Source organism: Equus asinus, chromosome X (assembly GCF_041296235.1).
Source record: "Equus asinus isolate D_3611 breed Donkey chromosome X, EquAss-T2T_v2, whole genome shotgun sequence".
In the NCBI taxonomy this organism is placed as follows: domain Eukaryota; kingdom Metazoa; phylum Chordata; class Mammalia; order Perissodactyla; family Equidae; genus Equus; species Equus asinus.
The window spans coordinates 100,744,400-100,760,470 of NC_091820.1; the positions used below are offsets into that span (position 1 = coordinate 100,744,400).

The following is a 16,071-nucleotide window of genomic DNA, read 5'->3' on the forward strand; positions in this document are numbered from 1 at the left end:
TTTCCTTTCAACATATAATTCATAAAACTTTACATATCGATTTTAATAGCTTTACGTATAGAAAATACAGAAGAAGAAAAAGATTTGTCTATCTGCTTGGAAACTGTAAAAACAGTGGACAAGACTATTCCCGATTTGCTCTCCCTAGCTTCTAGACAAGTAACAGTCTACTAGACATTTATGTTTTGTTGAAGAGAAGTGTTAAGTGCTTTTTACTCATTGCAGCCTGTAAGTGACCTACAGTTTGGTCATTAAATTGAGGGTGTAGACTTTGGTAGGTTTTTGCTGCCTATAAGCAAATTAGTACACTGAATATATCCACATTTCTGTTTCTTTCTAATGATTTTTTAAACTTGGTAGTCCTTAAATTTGCTCAGGCCCAGAGTGACACAAAATACCATTAATTTTACCATATAAAAACAGTAACTTTCTGTAGTAAAAATAAGCTGTTGAAGTAAGCATGATAATCTGAGTTTTTCTATTAATGTGTGCAAATAACCTTGATCATTCATATTAGTGTTCATTAATACTCACTAGACGATAAGCAATAACTGGTGCGAAAGATTTAAGAAAAACTTTCTACAAGGGAAAAACTAAAAGTTTGGAACAATATATTTTCATTTTCTTCAGGCAATTGGAAAAGCCCCAATGTTATTCAGTTTTTAAAGTATAATACCTCATTCTGTCTTACAACACATAGGCATTCTGCAAGATCACACTTTAAGAACAAGTGATTTAAATGATGGTTGTCTACTGAAAGGCTAGAAAAACAGTGTACACGGAGGCTGGCAAAATACATCTCCTTTTTGTTGTAATAACTAACTGCAAAGTTCAATTTTTCCTCTCTAAATAACATTTTTCAATGTGATGGAAGCAAAAACGAGCACTACAACAAACCATTAACTTGAGGCCAAAAAGTGTCAACACAAGCACAATCTACTTAATTTGCTGATTGATACATATTAAACGCAAAGGAGTACATCTATAAAAATCTTAAAAATCAATGAAATGTCGAGAAACACGAGTCAGCATTATTAAGAGAACCTTACTATAAACACTTTGTCATGTCTTCAAATTGAATTCTCAGGACTATTTCTGTATTAACATGCTTTAAATTTTTTAGGAGTTTCATTCTTTCAATGCAAAATCTGCACCTAGGCACTTAACTGCCCAGAGTTCTGGTCCCATGATATGAATTAGTGATTGGTTCCTGTAGGCCTATTAAATTGTATATCATACTAGAAGTAAAATGCTAGTAACAGTCAAAATGTGGAGGGAAATAGACCATACACGTTTTGCCATTATTAGAAAATAACTGTACTGAACAATATGAAAATAAAATTAAGAAAACAATTCCATTCACAATAGCATCAAAAAGAATTAAAACACTTAAGAATAAGCTTACCAAATGAAGTATAAGACCTGTACACTGAAAACTACAAAACATTACTATGAGAAACTAAAGATCTAAAACAATGAAGAGATATTCCATGTTCATGGATTGAAAGACTCAATAGTGTTAAGATGGCAATTCTCCACAAATTGATCTACGAATTCAATGTAATCTCCATGAAAATTCCAGCAAGCTGGGGATTTTTAAAGCTTAATAGGGGATGAAATTACTCCAAAGACATGGGGACATCTTAAGGACATTGAGGAGAAGGAGGAGCTGAGCCTCAGGATGGACTGGAAAGCTAAAGTTTTTTGGTTTGCTGTCTTTTTTTTTTTTTTGAGGAGATTGGCCCTGAGCTAACATCTGTTGCCAATCTTTCTCATTTTTTTCTCCCCAAAGTCCCAGTACCTAGTTGTATATCCTAGTCGTAAGTCATTCTAGTTCCTCTACATGGGATGCCACCACCCCATGGCTTGATGAGTGGTGCATGTGTCTGTGCCCAGGATCCAAACCAGCAAATGCCAGGACACCAAAGAGGAGCACGTGAACTTAACCACTTGGCCATGGGGCCAGCCCCAAGCAACCTGTTTTTGTAGAAATAGACAAGCTTTAAAATTTACATGGAAAGGCAAAGGATCCAGAATAACCAAAAAAATCTTGAAAAAGAAGAATAAACTGCAGGGATTACATTACCCAATTTTAAAGCTCACTATAAAGCTACAGTAATTGAGAGTGTGGTATTGGCATAGGATAGCCACAGAGATCAATGGGACAGAAAGGAAACCCAGAAATAAAACCTTATACTTATGGTCAATTCATTTTGGACAAAGGTTCCAAGGCAATTCAGAGAGAGAAAGCATAGTCTTTTTCAACAAATGGCACAGGAACTACTGGATATCTACATGCAAATGAAGTTGAGCTCCTACCCCTGACTATGCACAAAAATCAGCTTAAGGTAGACTGTTGACCTAAATCTATACTTGGAAAATAAAACACAAATGTCAATCAACTGATGAATGGATACACAAAATGTGGTATGTCCATATTGTACAGTACAATGAAGTACTGATGATGCATGTTCCAATTAGATGAACCTTGAAAACATTAAGCAGACACAAAAGGCCACGTATAATATGATTTCACTTTTATAAACTTCAGAAAGGAAAATCTATAAAGACAGAAAGTAGATAAGTGATTGCCTGGAATTTGGAGTAGGAATGAAGATTAACCACAAGCAGGCAAGAGGGAACTTTTTGGGATAATGGAAATGTTCTAAAACTGGATTGTGTGATATTTGCACAACTCTATAGCTTTAGTTAAACAGCTATTGGTTGAGAAAGTATATTTGTGTGTTTAAAATATTCCTTAAAAATGACTCCCCCCCAATCCCCAAAGATTCTGGTAAAATTGCTTCCAGCCAGCCCATTCTGTTTAGGAAACAGCTATTCTCTTCATCTTGGCCTGCCTACAAATATTTTTGGTAAATATTAAAAGACTTTCACAGAAATTTAGGAAAACAAGTGATTTGGTCATTACACCCAAACACAGCTTTCTACTGTAATTATTTTTATTTTAAGTTTACATATAAATATTATTAGATAATATTAAATTCACTGTCAAAGGAAACAATGTAGTCTCATAAACACTGCTATAGTATACCTCTTATTCGCCTGTTAAAAAAAAAACTGGGACAGTGGGAGAAAAAAATATCCTGACATAAAATTGTCAAAAGACACAAATAGGCAACTTAGAAAATGAAATACAAATTGTTTATAAACATTTTTAAAATAGGCAACATTATTAGTAACTAGAGGAAAGCAAATTAAACAAGGGAAACATTTTCACCTACAAGTTTTAGCAAGGGACGATAATGATGATGGTGGTGGTGGTGATGATGATTACAGAAGTAGTAACAACGAAAGGAGTGCAGAAAAATGGGCACCTTAATGAACTGGTGGTGAAAATACAAATTAGTACAACTTACTTGGAAGGAACTATAAATTAAATGCCTTTAAAACAGACATTACTCCTAATTCAGCATTTTAACTTCTAAGAATTTTATCTATGTCCAATAACCATGGATGCACCCTAAAATTTAGCTACATATAGGCTCACTGCAGCATAATTTAAAATAGCAAATTTGAAAACATTAACCAATACCCAACAATGGGTATTAGTTAAATAAACTATGGTATAACCATATAATGAAAAATTTAGTAGCCATTAAAATGTAGAATATTTAATAACATGGAATGATATTTGTGTACACACGTCTGTTAGCTTTGTATCTCTTTTTCCATCAAAAGCCAATACAGTGTGCTGTGTACATATCATGGAACAAATAAAGTAGAAACACACTCTGGCCCCCAAGTTCATGTCAGATATTGCTAACTTCTGAAGATACAGAAATAACTAAGACATAATTTCTATTACCAAGGAGCTCAAATTTCAGTAAGGAAAGATGTAAATAAGACAGACATAAATAAATAACTGCAATATTGTATGATAAATGCTGACAATATCATATGTAGAACAAGCTATGAGAATGATGAGTAAAGAAGGCTTCATAGAAGAGATGGCCTGACATGGGAGCAGCTAGCAGGCAGACAATGATGGGGCAGGGTACATCAGGTAGAATCAACTGAACATCCCAAAATATGGAGAAGGAAAGAACATTGGGTGTTGGCAAAACTGTCAATACCTCTTAAAAAGTAATGCTGCAGGGGCCAGCCCAGTGGCGTTCTGGTTAAATTCATGTGTTCTGCTTTGGCAGCCTGGAGTTTGCAGGTTTGGATCCCAGACATGGACCTACACGCTGCTCTTCCAGCCATGCTATGGTGATGTTTCACATACAAAATGGAGGAAGATTGGTACAGATGTTAGCTCAGGGACAATCTTCCTTAAGCAAAAAGAGGAAGATTGGCAACAGGTGTTAGCTCAGGGCCAATCTTCCTCACCAAAAAAAAAGACAAAGAATGCTGCTGCAAACAAGAATGAGGCCAGAGAATCAGGTAGGGGTTAGATTATACAGCGTACTTTGTATATTATGCAAACAATTTATCATTGGGCAATGGGAGCTACTGATGGGCTTTAATGAAGAGATGATTAGAACAGAGTATCATTCTATCAAGATCACTCTGGCAGTAGTATAAAAGTGAATTGGAGTAGGGTAAAAGACTGGGGAAAGGAGACCCGTAGGGTCTCTAGTTAAAGATTTAAACACGTGCATTTACTGCTGCTCCATTCCAAAACACACGTGAAATAGCAGTGAATAGTTTTTTTTTTAAAGAAGAGAAAGAAAAGCATAAGGACAAAGACAACAAGAAAGGAGACAAGAGAAAAACTTTGAAAATTGTAACTAAAACACTAGAAAGGATTTGGAATTAGCAGAACTAGGTAGTTCAAAGTAGTATTCAAAGTATGAATATAAATGATTAAGAAGCAGGCCCCTCTTTTCCTCCACTTCCTCCATCTGGGTGAGTCTCTCTACCCAAGCTCAGCAGAAGGCTTTTCTTCAGAGAGGGTAAATCAGGTGAACTCTAGACTGGAGATATCAGACAGAGCTGAGGGCAGGGAATCTGTACTAAAAACAGAGATTAAGTGAAATTGTGCAAGGGATTAAGTAAAAGTCTACAAACTGAACATTGAGCCCCGAGTCCCTTTTCTAACAGCTCCGAGAACACTGGCTTACCACTAGGCTTATTAATCTCTGGGAAAGAGTTGGAAGATTCTCCTCTGAAGAATATGACAAACTGAAAAGTCCTAAAGGTAATGGTTGGAGATCCCCCAATGAAAAACTCTTGCCAAAATTATCTGATAGTAAGTTAGTAAGCTCTGCCTACAATTTAGTGTCTTGTTCTTGAGTATAAATGTACAACCAAGGATCACTGGACATGTTAGGAAAGCCAAAACAAAACAGAAAGATAAAGAAAGCTGAAAGAAACAATCCAGGAAGAAAATTTGCAAGGGATTAAGAATAAAACATTAAAAAAAATTATTAATATCCTCAGAGAGAAGATATTGAATCCATGAAATAAGAACCAGATGTTATTTAAAACACACAAATACACAATCATAAAACAACACAACAAGCTCTTGCAAAATAAAAATTTTGGCAGAAGGGAAAGATCAACAGAGGATTGGAATAAAAAGTTGAGTACATATTTGAGAAAATTTAACAAAAACATAGAGAAAAATTGAAGAGAAAATGAATATAGATCAATTGAAGACATCAGACATTAGAATAAGAGGATTGCCAAAACATAGGGAAGGAAATTAGCAGAAATTAATTCGAGAAAATTTCCCCAAACTGAAAGAAATGAGTTTCTTGATTGGAAGGGCTCACCAAATCCCAGCTCAATGGATGAAAGAGACCCACACCGAAGCATATCATCTGAAATTTCAGTAGTGGAGGGAAAATTCTGAAAACTTCCATGGAAGAAATAAAATATAAAAATGAAGAGGTCACACAAAGGTTCAGGATTCAGAATGGCCCTCAAAGGTAGAAGACAATGGAACAAAATCTTAAAAGTTTAAGACAAAATAATTTCCAAGCTAGAATTTGACAACCAATATTATCAATTAATTGTGAGGGTAGAATAGAGACCTTTTCAGACATGCAAGGTCTCAAAAATTTACTTCCAATGGACTCTCTCAGGAAGCTGATAAAATAAGTGTTATACCAAAACAAGGGAATAAACTAAGAATCAGAAAGTATAAGTAAGAGCTACAAAACAGGAAAGTCAACAAAGAACAAAACAGATGGAATACAAGATTGCTGTAGAAGGGAGAACCTAGCTCAGTGGCAGACCAAGAGAGCAACAATTCCAGATGGCAGATTAGAGATTAGAGAGCTCTGGGAGAAATGAATCTAAGAAGGTGACATTGATAGATTTAAAGTAAAAGCAGGATATTAGAAAATGAAATACTAGTAAACACATAGAAAACTAAGCAAGTGATGAAATAAAATTCAAAGGAAAACAAAAACACGTAAAAGAAAGGAGACATAATATAGTATGTGTCATGGCCAGGCTGTGAATAACATTTATGGAATCATAATTCAAATAATAAATATTGCTCCATGTGTAATTTATGATATAGCCATATTGGGAAGATGAGAGAAAAGTGTGCTTACGTGCATATATATATTTTGTATATATAATATGTATATATACATGGGGTGGTATATATATTATATATTATATGTATTATATATATTTATATATTGCATGCATATTTATATTACATACATTACAAATACATAAGCACACAGTATATAAAATATAAAACATGAAGATGATATAAAAGAGTTAAATCCTTACTTCCCATTTTGGGAAGTCAGTGCAGAAGGCCTAAAATGGAAAAACGAAAAAGTAACCGTATATATGGTGTTTATTGATATAAAAATACTTTTTAAAACACAACTAAAATAATTAAAAGTGATAGCTTCTGGAGAGTGAGAAATGGGGTGTGTACAGGAAGCTGATGTTTTGCATAAACCTTATAAAATTACTCTACTTTCCAAGTGGGAGATGAAGAAGACCTGAAATAAGGCAGTGGCTGGAATCTACTGAAAAGAAAAAATTTAAGAGCTACTTAAGAAGTATAACCATCAGTACTTACTGAAGAACTAGAAATAGCCTACCTTAAGTTCCTGAGTAAATACTAGCAATCATTAATTGAGGAAAAGAAAAATAGAAGGAGTTACAGATATCGGAGGTCCAGGAGAGAGTGAAGATAATGAGCTTAGTTTTAGGCAAGTTTAATTTGAGGTGCCTTTGGGATGTCTGTATAAAGATGTGGTAACATGGAGGTTTATAACAAATAGTAAAAGACCCATTAGTGAAACTGATGATTAGAGATAACAACTAAGGTTTATAAGTTGCTGATTATCAGAAAGGCCTTAAAAGAGAACACTATTAGAGGCAAGGAAAGTTCTCAAATCAATAATCTAAGTTCCTACCTTAAGAAAATAGAAAAAGAAGAAAATGAACCCAAAGGAAGCAGGAGGAAGAAATAATAAAGATAATAGTAGTTATCAATGAAATTGAAAACAGGAGCACTATATAGAAAAATCAATGCAACAAAAAGCTGATTCTTTGGGGGAAAAATAAATAAAATTGATAAACCTCTATTAATACAAAAAAATTAAAATAGAGAAAGCACAAATCACCAATATAAGGAATGAAACAGGGTATATAACTACAGATCCTGCAGCCATTAAAAGTATAAAAAGGAAATCCTATGAACAACTTTATGCTTATAAATTCAACACCTTAGCAGAAATACACTGATTCCTAGAAAACCACAAATAATGAAAATTCAACCAAGATAAACTGAATAGTTCTGGAAGCACTGAAGAAATTGACTTTGTAATTAAAAAGTTCCCAGAAAAGAAATATCCAGGACACAGCCCCATGGCTGAGTGGTTAAAGTTCTGCATGCTCTGCTTTGGTGGCCCAGGTTCGTGGGTTTGGATCCAAGGCACAGACCTACTCCACTCACCAGCTACGCTATGGAGGTGGCCCACATACAAAAAATTAGAGGAGGATTGTCACAGATGTTAGCTCAGGGCTAATCTTCCTCAAGAAAAAAAGAAAGAAATATCCAGGTCCAGATGGTTTCACTGGAGAATTCTACCAAATAATTAAAGAAGAATCAATATCAATTCTTCACAAACTCTTCTAGAAAATAGAGGCTAGTATTACACTAATAACAAAACCAAGAAATGACAGTAAAAAAAGAGAAAACTACAAACCAGTATCTCCCATGAAGATTTAAAAATCTCTCAAACACTTTAAAATCCTCAAGGAAATTCTAGCAAACCAAATCCAACAATGTATAAAAGGAACTTATAACCATGGCCAAGTAGCACTTATTCCACAAGTGTAAGGCTGATTCAACATTAACAAATCTATCAATATAATCCACCATATCAACAAGTTGAAGAAGAAAAATCATGTGACTATATCAATTGATGCAGAAAAAGCATTTGACAAAATCCAGTACCCATTCATGATAAAAATTCTCAGCAAGAACAGAGTGAAATTACCTCAACTTGATAAAGAACATACAAAAAAACTACAGCTAACATCAGACTTAAAGTGAGAGACTGAAGGCTTTCCATGCAAACTCAGGAACAAGGCAAAGTCTGCTCTCATCACTCTTATTCAACATAGTACTGGAAGTTATAACCAGTGCAGCATGAGGAAAAGAAATAAATGGCATACAGATTGGAAAGGCAGAAATAAAACTGCCCCTATTTGCAGATGATGTACGTACCTATGTAGAAAATCCCTAGGAATAAAAAAAAAAAAAACTCCTAGAACTAAGAAGTGAGAAAATTACAAGATGCTGATGAAAGAAATTAAAGAAGACCCAAAGAAATGTTGAGACTTACCATGTTCATGGATGGGAAGACTCAATATAGTAAAGATGTCAATTCTCCCCCTAGTTGATTTATAGATTTAATGTAATTCCTATCAAACCCCAGCAAATTTTTAAGGAAATGCAAAGGAACTAATATAGCTAAAACAATCTTGAAGAAGAAAAAGTGGGAAGAATCACTCTACCAGATATTAAGGCTTACTATATGACTACAGTAAAAGACAATGAGGTATTGGTTGGGGGAAAGACATATAGATCTATGGAATAGAGACCCCAGAAAAAGACCCACACAAATATGTGAATCTAATATTTAACAAAGGTGCAAAAGCAACTCAACTGAGGAAGGATAGCCTTTTCAACAAATGGTGCTGAAACAATTGGATAGCCATAGGCAAAAAAAAAAAAAAAAACCAAACACCGTGATCTAAACTTCACATCTTATACAAAAATTAACTCAAAATGGATCACAGCCTTAAATGTAAAATGTAAAACAATAAAACATGTAGAAAAAATATAGGAGAAAATCTTTGGGATATAGGACTAGGCAAAAAGTTCTCAGACTTGATACCAAAAGCAATATCTATAAAAGGAAAAAATTAATAAATTGGATTTCACCAAAATAAAAATGTTTATCCTGTGAACAACTCTGTTAAGAAGAACAGACAAGCTACAGACTAGGAGAAAATATCTGTAAACCACATAGCCAACAAAGGACTAGCCAACAAAGTATCTAGGACATCAATGAACTCTCAAAATAACCATAAAAACAAAAAACAATCCAATTAGAAAATGAACAAATGATAAGAATAGACAGTTCACCAAAAAGGATATACTGGTGGCAAATAAGCACATGAAAAGATGTTTAATGTCATTACCCATAAGGGAAATGCAAATTTAAACTCTAATGATATCACTACACATTATCAGAATGGCTAAAATCTTTTAAAAATAGTGAAAATACCAAATGCTGTTGAGGACACAAGCAAATTAGATCACTCATACATTGCTAGTGGGCATGTAAAATGGTATACTCTGGAAAACAGTGTAGCAGTTTCTTATAAAACTAAACACGCAACTACCATAATGACCCAGCAATTGCACTCTTGGGCATCGATCCTAGAGAAAGGAAAACTTATGATCACACAAGAATCTGTACATAAGTGTTCATAGAATCTTTACTCATAAACAGCCAAAAACTGGAAACATCCCAGATGGCCTACAACAGGCAAATGTGTAAACAAACTGTGGTAGATCCATATCATGGAATATTATTCAGCAATAAAAAGGATCAAGCCATTAATACACATAGCAGTTTAGATGAGTCTCTGGGATGGGCTGGCCCAGTTGCATAGCAGCTAAGTTCAGGTGCTCTGCTTTGGCAGCCCAGGGTTCACCGGTTCGGATCCCAGGTGCAGACCTACAAGCCTTATCAAGCCATGCTGTGGTAGGTATCCCACATATAAAAGTAGAGGAAGATGGGCATGGATGTTAGCTCAGGGCCAATCTTCCTCAGCAAAAAGAGGAGGATTGGTGGTGGATGTTAGCTTAGGGCTAATGTTGCTCAAAAAAAACACAGATGAATCTCTGGGAAATTATGGTGAGTGAAAAAAAAAGCCAACCCAAAAATTTTACATGCTATATGATTCTATTTATATAGTATTTTGAAACGATAAAATTTTAGAAACGGAGAATAGATTAGTGGTTGCCAGGAATTAGGAACCACAGTAGGGGAATGTGGTGGGAGAGAGTTGGGTGTGGCAATAAAAGGGGAATATGAGGAATTCTTGTGGTGATGGAACTGTTCTGTATTTTGACTATGGTAGTGGATATACGAATCTATACATGTGATAAAATTGTATGTAATTAAACACACACGATACAAGTAAAACTGAGGAAATCTGAACAAGATGGTTAGATCGTATCAATGTCAATCCCCTGGTTGTGATATTGTACTACAGTTTTGCAAGATGCTACCAATTGGGAAAAATTGGTAAAGAATAAATAAGACCTCTATATTATTTCTTCAGGACCTCTATATTATTCATTACAACTACATGTGAATCTACAATTACCTCAATAAAAATTTCAATTAGTGAAAAAGACTAACAAACACAAATAATGTTTTGATTCCTAACCTTTTCTAGACCTGCCTGCTCAGTAGGCACATGGTAAGATCCCCAATTTATGTGAGGCAAGTTTTAACAACTCTGTTCTCACTGCCTAATGTGGTTGGCCATCTTTTCAGCTTTTAATATGGATTTCCTGATTGTTGCAGGCCTGCTAAGCCAAAGACACATTTTAAGGTTTTAGTTACTGTAATATAAACTTCTGTATTAGATTAGGCTGTCATTTAAAAGCAACCTGGAAATCTCAGGAGCTTAATATAATTCAGGTTTATTTCTCATTCATAAAGGGGGAGAAGGAGGTAGGAAGGGGAAGAGAGACAGAGGGAGAGAGAACATTGTCCTCCCATTTGTCATAACTACTTTTAAGACGATTCCAAATTTATTAAAATTAAAGTAACGTTCAGAATAAATATACTTGAATTCTTAAGGCTAACCATGGTCTGAGAGAAAGAAGAGTGTTTCTAGAGCTGTACAAAGCTCTCACTTCTGCCATGAGAATTCTCATCCTGGTCTTGCCAATGATACATTAAGGTGGTGATGACAAGACACACTGCTTGTGTACAGCACTACCCTTCACACAAAATTAATAAAGAATACATTTCAAGGAAAAGTATAAAAAAGAAAAGTGGTAAAGGAAGTGGAGGGAGGGACAAGGTAGTAGAATTATTACATCTTAAGTGGTTCTCAGTGATCCTGTTGAAATATTACTATTCAAGTCTCATTTCAAATTCTACCTCTTCCAGGAAATCAATTAAAGATTAGGTTTCTCTTTCTTTACTGCCTTCCACTCTCACACTTTGAACCTGTTCAAGGAAGAGGTGCATGCCATTGATGTTTATACCTCCTACACTGATTAACACGGTACCTTGGCACAAAGTAGGTGCTTTGTATTTAGAGTCACAACTACTTTGTGGTTTTGATTTGCATCTAAAAGAACACCTTCCAATTATACAGTCAGTCAGTTTTGAAAATGCCTACACAAATTCCCATCTAAGAGTGCTTTTTCTATTACAGTGCACCTGTTTGTCAAATGCTGTGAAAATTTTAAATAAAATGTACTATGCTGAGCTAATAATTGGCACCACAGCATAACACTATTTGTTGTCCTTTCAAACACTAAAGTGCTCAAAATAAGGCTGGACTATCTACAATCCATCTGGGGAGATTTCATTGGTGAAATACTATCAGGCCATTTTATCTATGAGGTGACCATAGAGCATGGGCCCAAAACCAGCATAATAGCAAGTCTCCAGTATATTTAACGTTCTTAGTCACTAACAGGAAGAAAATTGCTTTAGAGAAAAATCTCTACATATATCTCACAAATAATATAAATTCTGCTATTTGGGAGTGATTTAAATCACGTTACATATAATTCATCTGGGAAGGCTCTCTAGCTTGAGGAAATTTACTTGGGCACAGAATGTACCTAAGCAGGATTAGTGAGAAATCTAATTTTGCAGATGTATCGAGTATATTTCAAATCTGGATTTACATACAGAAAAGGAAGTTTGGGAAGTGGAGCTCTGAGAAGGTTAAGCATTACACACTCTTTCCTAACAGGAGCTGAAGCCTGATCACTTCTAATCTTAGTACCCTAATCTAACCTACTAGAGATTCTTTAAAATCAAGGAACAATGGTATGACAATGAATCTCTTTTGTCTGTAAAGGGGAGCAGAGATGAACAGGTAGCAGAGGAAAGAGATGAAATACCTTTCAATTAACTGCAATGGGAAGAAGAAAGTGAGTACCTGTCTCTTGTGAGCTTAAGAGACCCTTAAAATGAGTCTTTGTGTTGTTGCCACATCACTGGCATACCAAGAGCATTTGCTTCTGAAGTATCTGAAGTGGAACATTATACTCCAGAACACAAGAGATGACCTCACTGATCAGCCAGTTATCAACAAGATTTCCCAAAGAACTTAAGAAAAAGAGGAGGTAAATGAAACCACCTCGATCAGTAAATCAGATTCTATTCTAGAAGATGAAAGTGGAAGACGACACTAATTGGAATTGCAAGGCATCTTTTGGCACCTCAGCATTTGACACTCTTCAGATATGAGGGGGCTGAAAGAAATTAATAAAAGTATTTTTAAAGCGCTTCTTATCTGGACCAAAGCTTCTTTAAAAAATATAGCATGGTGATAAAGTTAATAATACTGTATTGCATATTTGAAAGTTGCTAAGAGAGTAGATCTTAAAAGTTCTCATTACAAGAAAAAACATTCTTTGTAACCATGTAATGTGACGGATGTTAACTAGACTTACGATGATCATAAGATATAGGGTGATCATTTTGCAACATACACAAATATTGAATCATTCTGTTGTACACCTGAAACTAATATAATGTTATATGTTAAATACACCTCAATTAAGAAAAAAGACTGAGAAAATAACCAACCGCAAAAAATTCTATTTAAAATAATCTCCTCAAACAATAAACATTAACATTGGGTAAAAATGAAGCATGATTATGACATATCACTAAAAGCTGCTTCTCTAAAATGATCCTGAAGGCATTTTATGCAAGAGTTAGTTATATCACCCCAGATGACTAAGAATGTTTTATGTCCAAAAGAAAACAAATAAGGTGTTCCTAGATCAGTACTCATGCGACTATAATTTGGAAATACTATAAAATTCCTTATGGCACTTTTAGTTACTCCAAGGATTCTTCTCTTTCTGCCCTAAATAGTAGTCTAAATGTTGTGAGCAGTTATTAAATAATTATGGGGTTCTAATCATAAGAGACTGCAATGACTATGGATGTAACATATTTTAGTTGTGAAGCTTTGGGACATTTCATGAAAGAAGCAAAATGCCATGAAAATATTCAATGAACTTTCAAATAACGACAAGTATAGAGTGACGTCAGCAACATCGCGGAGAGAGCAGTTTTCTTTGTCTCTCCCCCTTCGAACTACAACTAATTGGACATTCATCAGTCAACAAAGGATATCCACACAGTACCTCAGGATGCCTGAGAGACCTGCACTGCTATACATCGGAAGGTTGACGGACTTCCCCCCAGGAGGAGTTGGAGATAAGTGAAAACTCTCTGACCCCCAGCCTAGTACCTGCAAGTGACTTTCTACTGGCTGACATGCTCATAACATTGCCACGGCACCAAGGGCAGGTGTGCGCACCCATCAGCAGTGCAACTGTGGACACAGGTGACTACAGCCCTAACCCCCGCCCCCCCCATGATTGCTCCTTAGCCCAGTGTGAAAATCCATGGTGCCACAGCAGCCGCAGGTAAAGCCTCTACTCGGCCTTAGCGGAGAGGCCCCACCCAGCAATAAGACCGCTGGGAGGCCCTGAGGCAACAGGGGCTTATCTGGCTGAGCAACCCACCCGGCTGCACTTAACACACAAAGCCCTTCTGTGACACCAAGGGGGCAAGGGAGAGCCAGAGGGACCGCATGAGTGGGCGATGACAAGTTGGAGCCCCAGCGAGACTGCTCCTCAGTCCGGGGGAAAATCCACAGTCCCACAGCAGTGACAGGGAAAGCATCTGCTCAGCATTAGTGGAGAGGCCCTGCTCAGCACTCAGAAGCCTGGGAGGCCCTCAGGCGAAAGGGGCTCAGTCTGCTGAGCAACCCACCAGCCACATCTAACACACAAAGCCCTGCTGTGGCCCAAGGAGGCAAGGGAGACCAAGTGGGACCCATGCGAGGGGGCGGTGACAATTTGGAGCCCCAATGTGATTGCTCCCTGGTCCAGGGGGAAAATCCACAGTCCCACAGTAGCCACAGGGAAAGCCTCTGCTCAGCGTTAGCGGAGAGGACCCACCTGGCACTCACAAGGATAGAAGGCCCTGGGGCAGAAGTGGCACAGCTGGGTAAGCTAACCACAGACTACAGTAGATACCCATAGTTGTGCTGCGGCTCATAGTGGACAAGTGAGATCTTGCAGGAGCTGATGGTGGCAGAGCTGCGAGTCTAGGTGAACCTGCTCCCCAATGCAATGAAAGCCCATAACACTGCTGCAGACCCTAAGGAGGGAGCGTGTCTAGGCAGTCTGTGACAGTAGGCACCAGCAACCCGAGGTCGTCTTGTGATTGTCCCCACAGCTGATGCGAGACCCCACAGGGCCACAGCAATCAGGAGGAGGGTCCCAGGCTCGGTCAGGAACAGCTCACAGGGATCCTGGTCAGTGCAGAGTATACACCTGCTGCCGCCTCCCACCAGAAGAAGCAAGTGGAAGCAGTAACCAAACTCTATCTCTATGCGGAAGCACAAATCCATGCCATCAAGCAGTATGAAAAAATATATTAAATCTCCAGAACAGAAGGAAAATGAAAAGTATCCAGAAAACAATCCTGAAGACACTGAAATCTATAACTTAAATGACAATGCATTCAAAATAGCCATCATTAAAAAACTCAATGAGTTAAAAGAGAATACAGATAGACAACTCAACAAGTTCAGGAGCTATGTCACAAAAGAGCTTGATACTATAAAGAAGAACCAATCAGAAATGTTGGAGATGAAGAACACAATGGAGGAGATTAAGAAAAATCTGGACTCTCTGAACAGTAGGGTCAATAATACAGAAGACAGAATTAGCAATTTGGAGGATAAGAATATAGAAATGCTGCAGATAGAGGAGGAGAGAAAACTAAGTCTAAAAAGAAATGAAGAAACTCTCTGAGAAATATCTGACTCAATTAGGAAATGCAACATAAGGATTATAAGTATCCAAGAGGGAGAAGAGAAGGAGAAGGGGGCAGAAAGCCTGTTCAAAGAAATAATGGCTGAGAACTTCCCGAACCTGGGGAGAGAGAGATGCAACTCCATGTGACAGAAGCTAATAGACTTCCAAACTTTATCAATGTAAAAAGACCAACCCCAAGGCATATAGTAGTGAAGCTTGCAAAAGTCAATGACAAAGAGAAAATATTAAGGGCAGCAAGGCAGAAGAAAATAATCTACAAAGAAACCCCCATAAGGCAGTCAGTGGATTTCTCAGCAGATACCTTACAGGCTAGAAGAGAGTAGAATGATATATTCAAAACTCTGAAGGACAAAAACTTGCAGCCAAGAATACTCTATCCAGCAAAAATATCATTCAACTATGATGGAGAAATAAAAACTTTCCCAGATAAACAAAAGTTAAGGGAGTTCATCATCACAAGACCTCCCCTACAAGAAATACTCAGG

The 16,071-nt window shown here is 36.7% G+C and overlaps 1 protein-coding gene across 4 annotated transcripts in view; it reads right to left on the reverse strand.

Annotated features, from left to right (window-relative positions):
- Positions 1–16,071, reverse strand: part of NUP62CL (nucleoporin 62 C-terminal like) — a 94,054-nt gene that overhangs the window by 1,023 nt on the left and 76,960 nt on the right. The window lies entirely within an intron of this gene.